At 36.8% G+C, this 13,511-nt stretch overlaps 1 protein-coding gene across 1 annotated transcript in view; it reads right to left on the reverse strand.

The window, feature by feature from the left end:
• LOC140756908 (uncharacterized) overlaps positions 1-1,188 on the reverse strand; it is a 95,506-nt gene extending 94,318 nt beyond the window's left edge. Inside the window, exon 1 of the mRNA XM_073092445.1 lies at positions 1,067-1,188. The gene's annotated coding sequence lies outside the window, so the exon portion shown is untranslated. The remainder of the gene's footprint in view (positions 1-1,066) is intronic.
• Positions 1,189-13,511: the final 12,323 nt, after the last annotated feature.

Consider the following 13,511-nt stretch of genomic DNA (forward strand, 5'->3'; position numbering starts at 1 on the left):
TATTTTAATGTATTCCTGATCACTGTCTATAAAAGTAAAGGATCGAGAAATGTAAATAAATTTACCGAATAAAAAATAAAAATGGAATTTAAATACTACCTAAAGTTGAGCCACTGTAGAGTTTCCAAAATGTTTTATTACTTTTAAATAGTAAGAATATTTATTTCGAATGGTATTATCAAAAAATCATTTAACTAGATTTTTCTACATATAAAAATTTCAGCTCACAAAGTTACAAATTAAAAAATCACCCGTCAGTTTGAATTGATTATTTAAAGAAAAATTTAATAAATAAATAAAAAACCGTTTAAACCTAATTTGATAAATAATCGTACAATTTCACTCTGTAATAAAAAAAATACAACTGTCATTAGAAATTCTAGGAACTAATTCCAAGGTATATATTCACTTTACTAATAAAAAAAAAAAAAAGATACCGGCCGAATTGATAACCACCTCCTTTTTGAAGTCGGTTAAAAAAAGTTTATAAAAAAATTCTAACGCTCTACTTAAAAAAAACTCTACATTTATAAAACTAAAGTTCCGTAAAATAATCCCAGCATTGTATTAAAAAAAGAAAACACTTAATTTGAAAATCTTAAGTTGTATAAAAAAATCCCAAAAAATCTTTAAAAAAGCTCTAAATTTAAAAATCTAACCTAACCTAACGTTGTGTAAAAAATTCCCAAGCATTCTGCTTATAAAACCACCCTATATTAAAGAATCTGAATGTACGTTAGAAATCTGTAGTACTTTAAAAAAACACTAAATTAAAAATTTAAAATAACGTATAAAATCCTGAGCACTATATTAAAAAACATCTATATTTAAAAATCTTAAGTTACATAAAAATATCCCAAACATTTAAAAACACCGTAATTTTAAAATACTGTAGAGTGTCATAAACATCCTAAGCACTCTTAAAAAAACTCAAAATTAAGAATCTAAAATGATGTAAAAATCTCTAAATAAAAAAGAACAAACACTTAAAAAAACACTCTAAATTTAAAATCAGAAGCGTCATAAAAAACCTGCACTAAAAAAACTAAAAAAAAAAAAGACTCACCACCACAATAATTCCCACTATCACTGGACGTGCTACGCTACTTTCGTCTCAACACTGACTGGTGGGCACTGTCTTTCGTAACAGCTGTGGTCATTTCTTACGACGACCTCCGATGACGTCGCTTAGAGGTATATGCAATGACCGATCCGATTATCGTAGGATGCTTACGTTTTTGTCCGGAAGACGGCCAAGTGAATGCTCACAAATGTGTATACTTAAAAAAATAAAAGGCCAAGTGAAATTACAAAGGTTTTCGTCAAAATATTTACACTATAACATAGATTAGTAAAGATACCTCGCCGCCTTGAAATTGAATGAAGCCACAAATGGCTTATTTTAGTAAGTTCTTTTTTTGAATTCTTGACAAATAAAAACATTTTTAAGAGAAAATTTACGAATAAATAACTAATACTGCGTAATTTACATAATAAATAAATAATTATTCCACATATTTTAGGGACATTTTAGCACGGAGACGTGGCAAAACTTTTTTACGTAACTATTTCAATTCTCAAAACTGGGTACATTTTCTTGTTAGGAGTGAGTAATCTTTACTAATCTATGCACTATAAGTACAATTTTAAAATCTTTTTTTTAGAATTTGTTCTTTTTTAATATACACTCACCGGCACGGAAACTTGGCCAAGTATAATATATTTGATAACTTCCGTTTTTTTCAGTTTACACTGCAAGTTTAGGAGGATTTTGATCGTTGTTCATCCAATTGTCATCTTTAATCATGTTTTATCATAAACAATGTTTTTAAGAGTATAATGAAGTTAAAGCGCAAAGTCACATTCACACAAAATTAAACACTACAGTTTTGAGTACTAGTAAATAAAAACTGTTTGATCTTTGATAACATGTTGTACGTTTTAATATCGTGTATTTCCTCCTCTAGGTCTTACGAATGCCTGCATTCGGTCTGGCACGTTTTGGATGACATTATTGATGTCTTGCGACGAGTCGCGCCAGGTAGTCAGTGCAGCATATCGAAGGTGGCTAAGGGTTTGTGGTGGGTTCGATGCTGTTTTAATCGTCGTTTTTAGCTTATCCCAAATGTGCTCTATTGATTTTAAATCGGGCTGCGTGCTGGCTACTGCAATTTTTAAATACCAACCTCTTGAAACCCTCCAAAGGGTACAACATATTCTTTTTTTTTTATAATATAAGAGTAGCAGACGAGCATGCAGTCCACCTGATGGTAAGTGGCTACTGCCGCCCATGGACATCTGTAATCAGCCCCAGATAGGATTAGATATTCCTACCTGAGGTCGGCCACAGATGCGCCGCTACCCCTGAGGACTAAGCTGGAACGCCTCGGAAAAGTCTGTCTCCCTTACCACACCCTTCAAACCGGAACACAGCAGCGCTTAACACTGTTGTTATTAGGTAGAAATAGGTGTGGCGGTGGTGCCGCCGGAGTCGAACCACAAAGGGTTCTACCACCTTTAAATTTCTTCTTCTTGGAGGATATCCTCGACGTATCATATTGCAGTTAGAGCGTTATTGACGTTATGATGAGCGTTATGACCAATTCTGTACGTGCATTAGAACAAACCTCCAGCATTACATATTCCTGCCTGATTTCGGCCACAGATGCGCCGCTCCCTAAGGACTAAGCTGGAACGCCTCGGAAAAGTATGTCTACCTTACAACACTTCAAACCAGAACACAGCAGCGTTTAACACTGCTGTTTTTACAGAAATAGGCTTGGCGGCGACGCCGGGGTCACGAATTACAGAGGGTCAAACACGGATGATGTAAACACACTTTATGTGCGATATAATTAAACAAAATATTCCATTTGATGACGTTTATGGGGTTTTTGCGACTCTGCATTTTAAAAACATGTTCAAGGTCTCACATTTTGGCATGGAAGTGCGACTTTTTTTTTCACTAAAACCCCCCCGGTGGCCGTCCTCACCGCTTGTAGAACTCCAGGATCTCCGACGGAACGCAACCGAAGTTTTTTTTTATAATATAGGCGTAGCAGACGAGCATGCAGTGCACCTGATGGTAAGTAGCTACTGCTGCCCATTGACATCTGTAATCAACCCCAGATAAGATAAAATATTTTTACCTGAGGTCGGCCACAAATGCGCCACTACCCCTGAGGACTGAGCTGGAACGCCTCAGAAAAGTATGTCTCCCTGTTGTGTTCTGGTTTGAAGAGTGGTAGGGCAGGCATACTTTTCCGAGGCGTTCCAGCTTAGTCCTCAAGGGTAGCAGCGCATCTGTGTCAGACCTCAGGTTCATTATCATCATTATCAACCCATTACTGTCCCACTGCTGGGCACGGGTCTCCTCTCAGAATGAGGAGGATTAGGCCATAGTCCACCGCGCTGGACAAGTGCCTATTGGTAGACTTCACATACCTTTGAGATTTTTTTTTAAATAAATCTCTCAGGTATCACGATGTTTTCCTTCACCGTTTTAGTAAGTGATAATTAATTTCTAATACGCACATAATTTCGAAAAATCAGAGATGCGTGGGATTTGAACCTCGGGCCCCTCGATCGAGAGGTCGAGTTTCTTAACCACTAGGCTATCACTGCCTTATACTAGGCTTTCACTGCCTTATGCCCTCAGGTAGGAATATTTAATCCTGGGCTTGATTACAGATGTCCATGAGTCCTCGTCTGCTACTCCTATACAATAAAAAAACTATTCTAGTCAATCCGATGACTCGATATATGAGTGGCCACCTATCAGTTGTTATCCCTCTTAAGTTTATTGATGTATAGATTACATTGTAAGAATCTAATCTTATCTGGGTTGATTATAAATAATTATGTATGTCCATTGTCCATGGGCTGCAGGAGCCACTTACCGTCAAGTGGACTGCGTGATTATTTCCTACTTCTACAGGTATACATTTTAGACTAAAATTATCGCGGAATTGAGACATTTTACTATGTAAAGTACTCACGATATAGGTTTTTGATGTGAAACATCTATAGCCGCACGTAAAACCGATTTCTGGCGTGGCGACTTTCGTGGCGTCGCCGCGCTATACGATGGTATATATATACAGTCTATATGCAGTAGTGTGTACGGTGTGGCGACGCGTCGCCATGCGCAATCGACTGTGCCAATTAAGTAGTCACGATTTGAAATAAATTCGTAAATTTTTGTATTTAATGAAAATAAATGTTTATTCAATAAATAGTCATCGTTATCTGGAAAAAAAATCGTAATATTTTATTTTATCATTATGACATATTTAGTTCCTATCAAAATATGTTATTTTCTGCATATTACTTTTACAAAATAATGTCGATGTTTCACATCTGTCAGGCGTCCCGTGACGGCTCACAATTTTTTTTATTTCTTTGTTGCATATATTTCGACCCAGTTTGGAAATTAATTATCACTTGCTTAAACGGTGAAGGAAAACATCGTGAGGAAACCTGTATACCTGAGAGATTTATAAAAAAAATCTCATAAGTATAGGAAGTCTACCAATACGCACTTGGCCAGCGCGGTGGACTATGGCCTAATCCTTCTCGTTCTGAGACCTGTGACCAGCAGTGGGACAATAATGGGTTGATGATGATGATGATTTCGACCCAGTTGCATGGACAGTGGTCACGGCGAAACCACAGATTAATAAACGCTTTCTACGCTCACAGCCCCACACTAGGATTCCCTGTGTCGTGGGTGCCATGGACACACACATAGACAAATACACAAACACCCAGATCCAAACAGAAATCTAAATTCATCATTTAGATATCTGTCTGGCCGGGGATCGAACCCGGGACCCTTTGCGCGTCAGACCGGAATGGTGGCCGCTCCCCCACGCGGGTCGTCAAATTAATAAATAGTTATTTGGCGAAACTGCGGTGGTGGTGAGATACCACTGACAAGTACTAGTGGTAGATTAATACATTTACTCTATGTCTTCTACAGGCATTATAAAACATATATAAGAAACTCACTTTTTCAATTTAAATGTCCGAGGTTCGAATCCCAGTTTTTTTTTTCAAAGTTATACCATCATCATCATCAACCCATTATTGTCCCACTACTGGGCACGGGTCTCCTCTCAGAATGAGAAGGATTAGACCATAGTCCACCGCGCTGGACAAGCGCTTATTGGTAGACTTCACATACTGTTAAAAACCTTTTTTTTAGATTTCTCAAATATGCAGGTTTTCTCGCGATGTTTTCCTTCACCGTTTAAGCAAGTAATAATATCATACGCACATAACTTTGAAAAATCAGAGGTGCCTGTAATTTGAACCTCGGACCCTTCGATCGGGAGGCCGAGTTTCTTAACCACTAGGCTATCACTGCTTAGAAAAAATTAAGTGCGTATTGCAAACTATTCACTTAAAGGAAAACATTGTAAGGAAATCTATGCCTGAGAGTTCTCAAAGAAAATCCTCAAGGGTATGTGATTACCAAGCCCTTGACAAGCGCGGTAGATTTTAACCTAATGACACTTTGATATGAGACCCTGCTCAGCAGTGGGATGTATAATTGGCCAAGTGCAAGTCGTACTCGCATCTGAAGGGTACCGCGCCTTTTTTACGAAGGGGAAACCTTCAAAGGTATAGTCTGCGTAAAACTGCTAGTCCGCTCTGAAGTTGTTGCGAGCAGGTGTAGTCATACCATTTGAGTAGACTGTACCCAACGACGTGGGAGCGACGCCGGGTTATGTGGGATTTTTACCGCACTAAAATCCCCACGGTGGCAGGGTACCGTACCTACTACCATTTTTTTTTTTTTTAGTATTTGTTATTATACTTTTGGAGTAAATGTATTGTGAAAGATTGAACTGTCTTCCTATAACGGTTTGGCAAAGGGAGATCTACCGCCGGGCTAGGTGATCATGCCCGGGGAGCGGCCGTGCTCCGACAGTCTCAGTTCGGAACTTGTATATATGCCAGATATTTAGAAAACTTCGATAGCGTGATTCAGAATACTCGTGGCGCCATCTCTTGTCGAGTAGCGGGAGGTCGCCACAACGGTTTCAGTAGATAAAGCGAAAAATGTCGAAAAAGAGCGGTTCTTGTATGGCGACCCCCAATTTTTTTCAACTTTTTTATATTTAGTACCTACTTGTTGCTATAGCGGCCACTATTATACATACTCTGTCAAAAGTTCAAGTGTCTATCTATTACGGTTCAGGAGATAGAGCCCTGTGACAGACGGACAGACAGCGGAGAGCTTAGTAATAGGGCTCCGTTTTTACCCTTTGCGTACGGAACCCTAAAAAGTACATACATTGTATATAAATGTTTTAATATTAAGTTTTTGTTTATATAATTTAACTAGTATTTGCCCGCGGCTTCGCCCGCGTTTCAAAGAAAATAATATATCATACTTAGATACATAAAACTGAAAATTTGTACCTTCATTGGAATGACAGTGGCGCCATCTGGCGAAAATTGGTCGTAGCAACTCAGAAACCTTCGTGGGCTCATGGACAACAACTTTGCTAAAGATCATCACTTGGTCAAATGCATAGTTTACGATTAAATCCTTACTAATAACGATTAAAATAATCGATTTTTTGGTCCAAAAGATCGATTCTCCGATTAATCGTTCATAGATCGCCATCCCCAAATCCCGTGGGATTTCCGGAATAAAAACTATCCTATGTCCTTTCTCGGGTCTCAGACATCTTTGTACAAAATTTCATTAAAATCGATTCAGTGGTTTAGGCGTGAAGAAGAGACAACCAGACAGACAGACAGACAGAGTTACTTTCGGATTTATAATATTAGTAAGGATTATATTACGATTCAATTGCATTTCATTACAATTTATTGACAAGTAGAATGAATTGAATGAATGAATGAATGAATTTATTTAATGATTTCGAGACGTGAGAAATATGTAATTACTTCACGATGATAAGTTTAAATAAGTAACAACTAAAAAAACAGCTTCTAAAAAAACAAAACAATAAAATATTGTCAAGAGTAAGAAAATAATCTCTTATTAATATTATTACAATATTTTCGTGTTTCATATTTTATAACTTAATAATCTATATTTATATATAAAATTAATGTTTGTCTATACGTTCTTTATAGGATCGTAAACTATGCATTTGATCATGTGATGATCTTTAGCAAAGTTGTTGTGCATGAGCCCACGAAGGTTTCAGAGTTGGTACGACCAATTTTCGCCAGATGGCGCCACTGTCATTTCAATGAAGGTACAAATTTTTAGTTAAATGGATATATCATGTTTTTTTTTATAATGCGGGCGAAGTAATAACAATATTTTATTGTTTCATATTTTTTGAAGCGCGATTTTATAGTCTGGTTTGAGTTTTTAAGGTTCCGTACTCAAAGGGAAAACTCCTAAAATGTATCCCTATTACTAAGCCTCCGCTGTCTGTCCGTCTGTCACAGGGCTCTATCTCTTAAACCGTAATAGAGACACTTGAAATTTTACAAAGTAGTTATAATGGCCGCTCTAAAAATAGTATAAAATTTAAAAATACATAATTATACTAGCTGACGCTGACCCGGCGAACGTTGTGTTGTCATATAAATAAAAAAAAATGTTGTCGGTGAACAACCCTTATCACTTACGGGTTTGAAAAATAGATAGAATATTTGAAACTGCGATGGTAGCGAAGTCTGTCGAATCCAATGTGAAATATTCCAAAATCAACAACTACTTACGAATTAAAAATTAATTAAAAAAAAACCTTTTCCCACGGACTACATTGTGAATCTAAACCACAAGTCCCCTTGAACACACACAACAAATTTCATCAAAATCAGTCCAGTCGTTTAGGAGGAGTTCGGTGACATACACACGCACATAAGAAATATATATATATATATATATATAAAGATGTTTACTATAATTCTAAATTAGGTTAAATATGTACCGCTTAAATTAAAAATACCGTAAACCATACATCATACGGATCATACCTACTTGTAACATTGGCCTACAAGTTATATTTATAGCTATGTCGACCTTAACGCAAATATATTATTTATTAAATCCAGTTGGTTTACATTTTTATCATTGTCACATTATAGTTTTGTTTTATTATAAACGAGCTTTTGCCCGCGGCTGCGCTCGCGTTACGATGTAATATTTTCATCCCCTATTTTATCCCCTTGGGGGTAGAATTGATCAAAATCCTTTCTTAGCGGATGCCTACGTCATAACATCTACCTGCATGCCAAATTTCAGCCCGATCCGTCCAGTGGTTTGGGCTGTGCGTTGATAGATCACTATGTCAGTCAGTCACCTTTGAGTTATATATATTTAGATAAACATAAATACACATATTTGTAGTACTTGGATGTCTTGCACCAGTTGGTGATATATGAAGGTGGTAAAACCCTTTGTGATTCGACTCCGGCGGCACCACCGCCAAACCTATTTCTGTCTAATAACACCAATGTTAAGCGCTGCTGGGTTCTGGCACAGTACACTACTGTGGTTCTGGTTTGAAGGGTGTGGTAAGGGATACATACTGTTCCGAGGCGTTCCAACTTAGTCCTCAGGGTTAGCGGTGCTTCTGTGGCCGACCTCAGGTAGGAATATTTAATACTATCAGGGGTTGACTACAGATCTCCAGATTAATAGGGTTCCGTGATTAACTATTGGGTACGGAATGTTATAAATGTTAATTCTTGGGCTGCAAGGCATACTAAAGGATGAGACAAGACGACCTTTTTTACAACCTTAAAGAAAAGAACCTTAAGAAAAAATACACCCATTGGTCTGATAGACTCTCAACCTGAATCCCATATCGTCCACTTGTTGATAAGTGTTCAATACAAGTGATAGCCTTGTGGTTAAGAAATTCGGCGTCTCGATCGAGGGGTCCCAGGTTCAAATCAGGCACGGACCTCTGATTTTGCGAAATTATTGTGCGCATTAGAAATTAATTAGCACTGGCTAAAACGATGAAGAAAAACATCGTGAGGAAACCTGCATTTCTGTGAGATTTATAAAAAAAAAATCTGAAAGGTATGTGAAGTCTACCAATACGCACTTGGCTAGCGCGGTAGACTATGGTCTAATCCTTCTCATTCTGAGAGGAGACCCGTGCCCAGCAGTGGGACAACAATGGGTTGACGATGATGATATTCAATACCGCCCATGACATCTGTAACCAACTCCATATAGAACAGAAGATAAACCTAAGATGATCACCTTTTTTTTTTGTTCACGAGGGGGAAACCTTCCAAAAGTACCCTACGACGTGGGAGCGCCGGGTTATGTGGGATTTTTACCGCACTAAAACCCCCCCGGTGGCCGTCCTCAACGCTTGTTGGAAAACTCCGGGATCTCCAACGGAACACAACCAGAGCCCTCCAAGCGCGATGCCTAACGGGCTCTACCCTGGCGGAGCAGTTTCGCTCCTCCCACACCATGTAGTGTTTTATTGTCCTTTTGTTGTTGTTTTATTTATTTTTTTTCTTTTGTTTTAGACTATTGTAATTTTTTTTCTGTCTCTCTCTATTATAGTATCTCATTTGTGTTGCAATTATCCGAATAAATGTTTCTTTCTTCTTTCTTTCTTTCTTTCTATTCTAGTCCCGGAACTACAGGGACATAAAATAGTCAATGATTTTACTCATAAAGTTTCCTGGCATTAAGGAAGATAAATAATTCTTATCCGTCATCTTTACTAAATATTCATCTTAAGTGGTTAAACTGCTGATAAATCAGGAAGCTTTTAAATGCTAATAAGTAACCTACAAAACTCACTATATGCTTTTAAAATACCTTGTTTATATTCATGTTATACTGCGTAGTTATTCCAAATAACTGACAATTATAATATTAACTTATATTATTAGAAAGGGAAGGTCGTAGGACCCTTTGTGGTTCGACTAGCGAAACGAAAAAAATCTAAGTCTATGGGTTCGACATAAAAAGCGTACTTTTTTTATAATATAGGAGTAGCAGACGAGTAGTCCACCTAATGGTAAGTGGCTACTGCCGCCCATGGACATCTGTAATCATTCCCAGATAGGATTAGATATTCCTACCTGAGGTCGGCCACAGATGCGCCGCTACCCCTGAGGACGAAGCTGGAACGCCTCGGAAAAGTAACTCCCTTACATACCTTTCAAACCAGAACACAGCAGCGCTTTACACTGCTGTTATAACAGAAATAGTTGTTGCGGTGGTGCCGCCGGAGTCGGACCACAAAGGGTTCTACCACCTTCAAAAGTATATGGAGTGGGTTACAGATGTCCATACTGCAGAGACCACTTATACTGTCGACTGCAAACTCGTTTTTACTTCAATATTATTTCAAAAGTAAAGAATAAATTTAAAATGTTTTAATAAATCATTTTAATACTATTTACATAGATTAGTAAAGATAACTCACTCCTAACAAGAAAATGTACCCAGTTTTGAGAATTGAAATAGTTGCGTAAAAAAGTTTTGCCACGTCTCCGTGCTAAAATGTCCCTAAAATATTTGAAATTATTATTATAAATTATTTATTTATTATGTAAATTACGCAGTATTAGTTATTTATTCGTAAATTTTCTCTAAAAATGTTTTTATTTGTCAAGAATTCAAAAAAAGAACTTACTATAATAAGCCATTTGCGGCTTCATTCAATTTCAAGGCGGCGAAGTATCTTTACTAATCTATGACTATTTACAATATTTTCATTTAAAGTTTTCATATATTTTTTTATGTTAAACAGTAACAACGTATAATAATTTTATATGTTGTGTATGTCCGTCCGTAACGGTAGTTTTATTACGAGCAATAATAATTAACTTTATCTTAATTACTGTAATGCTATCTGGTTGACTATGTTTTTTTGTAAAACTGTGTAATTTATATAAATACTAAATACCTATGTAATTATATATACTCGTATTTTCATAAGAGTAGCAGAAGAGTATGCAGTCCACCTGATGGTAAGTGGCTACTGCCGCCCATGGACATCTGTAATCAACCCCAGATAGGATGAGATATTCCTACCTGAGGTCGGCTACAGGTGCACCGCTACCTCTGAGGACTAAGCTGGAATGCCTCGGAAAAGTATGCCCCTTAGATACCCTTCAAACCAGAACACGGCAGCGCCACACTGCTCTTATAACAGAAATAGGTGTGACGGTGGTGGAATTGAACCGTAAAGGTTTTTACCTTCTTAGTTGTAAAGAATTGAGTACTTTGTATAAAAATACAGTAGGTGGCAATTGGTAGAAAACATAAACCACACATAAATATATATATATTAGATTACTTAAGAAAATGTTCTGTAAATTTTTATGGAGTTTCAAACAATAAGTTGTTAAAATAAACAATTTGTTGTAATTTTATTCTTTCATTGTTTACATTTATTGCTAAATGCAAATAAAAATACAAAGTAAACATGGTAATATCTATCTTATATATAAAATTCTCGTATCACAATGTTAGTTACCGTACTCCTCCGAAACGGCTTTACCGATTCTCATCAAATTTTATATGCATATTCAGTAGGTCTGAGTGACAAGGATGGTTCACCCTTAACATTTTTTAATTTATATGGCAACACGTTTGCCGGGTCAGCTAGTAAGTTATATAATATTCTTTCGTTAACGCATTATTGTCCCACTGCTGGGCATGGGTCTCTTCTCAGAGTGAAGGTTTAGGCTATAGTCCACTGACCAAGTCCATCCACTGTCCACTGTCCGCTGACCAAGTGTGGATGGATAGACTTCACATCAGTGGCAGACTAAGTACGTAGGAGGCTGAAGGCCTTAATGTTGAATGAGGCCTGGGATGGGGGAAGGTTTTTAAACTACTACCAGTTAAGCATAAAGTAGAAAGTTGAAGGTAGAACCCTTTGTGGTTCGACTCCGGCGGTACCACCGCCACACCTATTTCTACCTAATAACAGCAGTGTTAGGCGCTGCTGTGTTCCGGTTTGAAGGACTCTTCCGAGGCGTTCCAGCTTAGTCTTCAGGGGTAGCGGCGCATCCGTGGCCGACCTTAGGTAGGAATATCTAATCCTATCTGAGGTTGATTACAGATGTCCATGGGCGGCAATAGCCACTTACCATCAGGTGGACTGCATGCTCGTCTGCTACTCCTATATTATAAAAAAAAATTGTGAAAAATTTCAATAAGAGTAATAATATCTGGGCGACCCCTACCTTCCAGTTACACTAACAGTACTAACACTAGGAATTCAATTTACGATTTTAATAAATGCCTGAAGGCATTGGCGGACTGAGTGGATGGCAGGAGTGGTCCACCCCGGGCCTCTAGTCGTCAGGAGCAAACAATTTCTGAAATGAGTATTTCAGCGAAAAAGAGGTTGTCAGGACTAAATAATCCCTAAAATACGTATAAATGTCTTCAAGTCTTCTGTAAAAGTTTGTAAAATTAAATCAACTTTTTATACTAAGGCTTTTTTCCGCCCAGACGACCTTACTCCGCCACTGCCTATTACTACTACTAGTTATAGTATACTAGTAGTTATTTCAAGATTGAAGTAGCCAACGAGCATGCTGTCCAGCTGAGCTAAAACTAGTATCTTTCTTGGGTGCCTACCACCGTCTTTTAAAAACCATCATAGTTCAGAAAAGATTTATTTCCTCCTTAAAACAGTAAAATATTTGTCATACACAGTTGAACAAACTTAAACCCTTATTAATTTTTCGTTTATGCATTGTATAAAACCAGCTGAAATTGTCAAATTTTGCTTAAATTTCCTGCAAAAAAAATAAAAATATGATTAAAATAATATTGTTTTAAGAGATGGTAGTAACCCCCCTGAACCGCCTTTCAAACCAGAACATTGCTATTATAAGGCAATAAATATAATGGTAGTGTCTCCAGATTTGATAAGTTTTGATACCTTAAGCTACCATACGAGATACAGTTGGACGTTTGTCATATAATTTGCCTACAGAACGAATGCGGACATTCTAAGCTATATAAGATATAAGAAAATATTAAGTTTAGTTTAGTAAACACTAAACAAGAATCAAATCCAAATTCCAAATTAAAATTGACATTATCATTTGTCATTGTCAATATAGAGCCACAGAGTATAAATAGAAGCAAGAGCTCTTACTTATATGTCAAAGATAAACTGTAATATACTAACACAATACTTAATTATTATATTGAAATAATAATATATTTGGTATAATATTCAAAAAATAGTTTGATTTTATTCAAGTTTAGTACAAAATGTAATATTTTGCTCATAAAGTAATTGTTTGTATGAAAGCAAGAATTTATTCGACTGGATATCGATTTTTGTAATTCAATAATATAACAAATAATACAGCATTTCAATTCTAGTGTTACTCCTAAATTCTCGATTTCACGTGGAATGATTGATCCAACAGCAAAAAATTACTGTCGATTTTCTAATAGGAATAGTTTCGTTGCTTAGTATCGATTGAAAATCGATGTTTTCGTCCAAAAGATCGATTCTTCGACCAATCAATCTGACATCGCATCACTAATTGTTACATTA

Source organism: Epargyreus clarus, unplaced genomic scaffold (assembly GCF_041222505.1).
Source record: "Epargyreus clarus isolate Ecla_fem2 unplaced genomic scaffold, WU_Ecla_fem_2.2 ptg000036l, whole genome shotgun sequence".
Taxonomy (NCBI): Eukaryota; Metazoa; Arthropoda; class Insecta; order Lepidoptera; family Hesperiidae; genus Epargyreus; species Epargyreus clarus.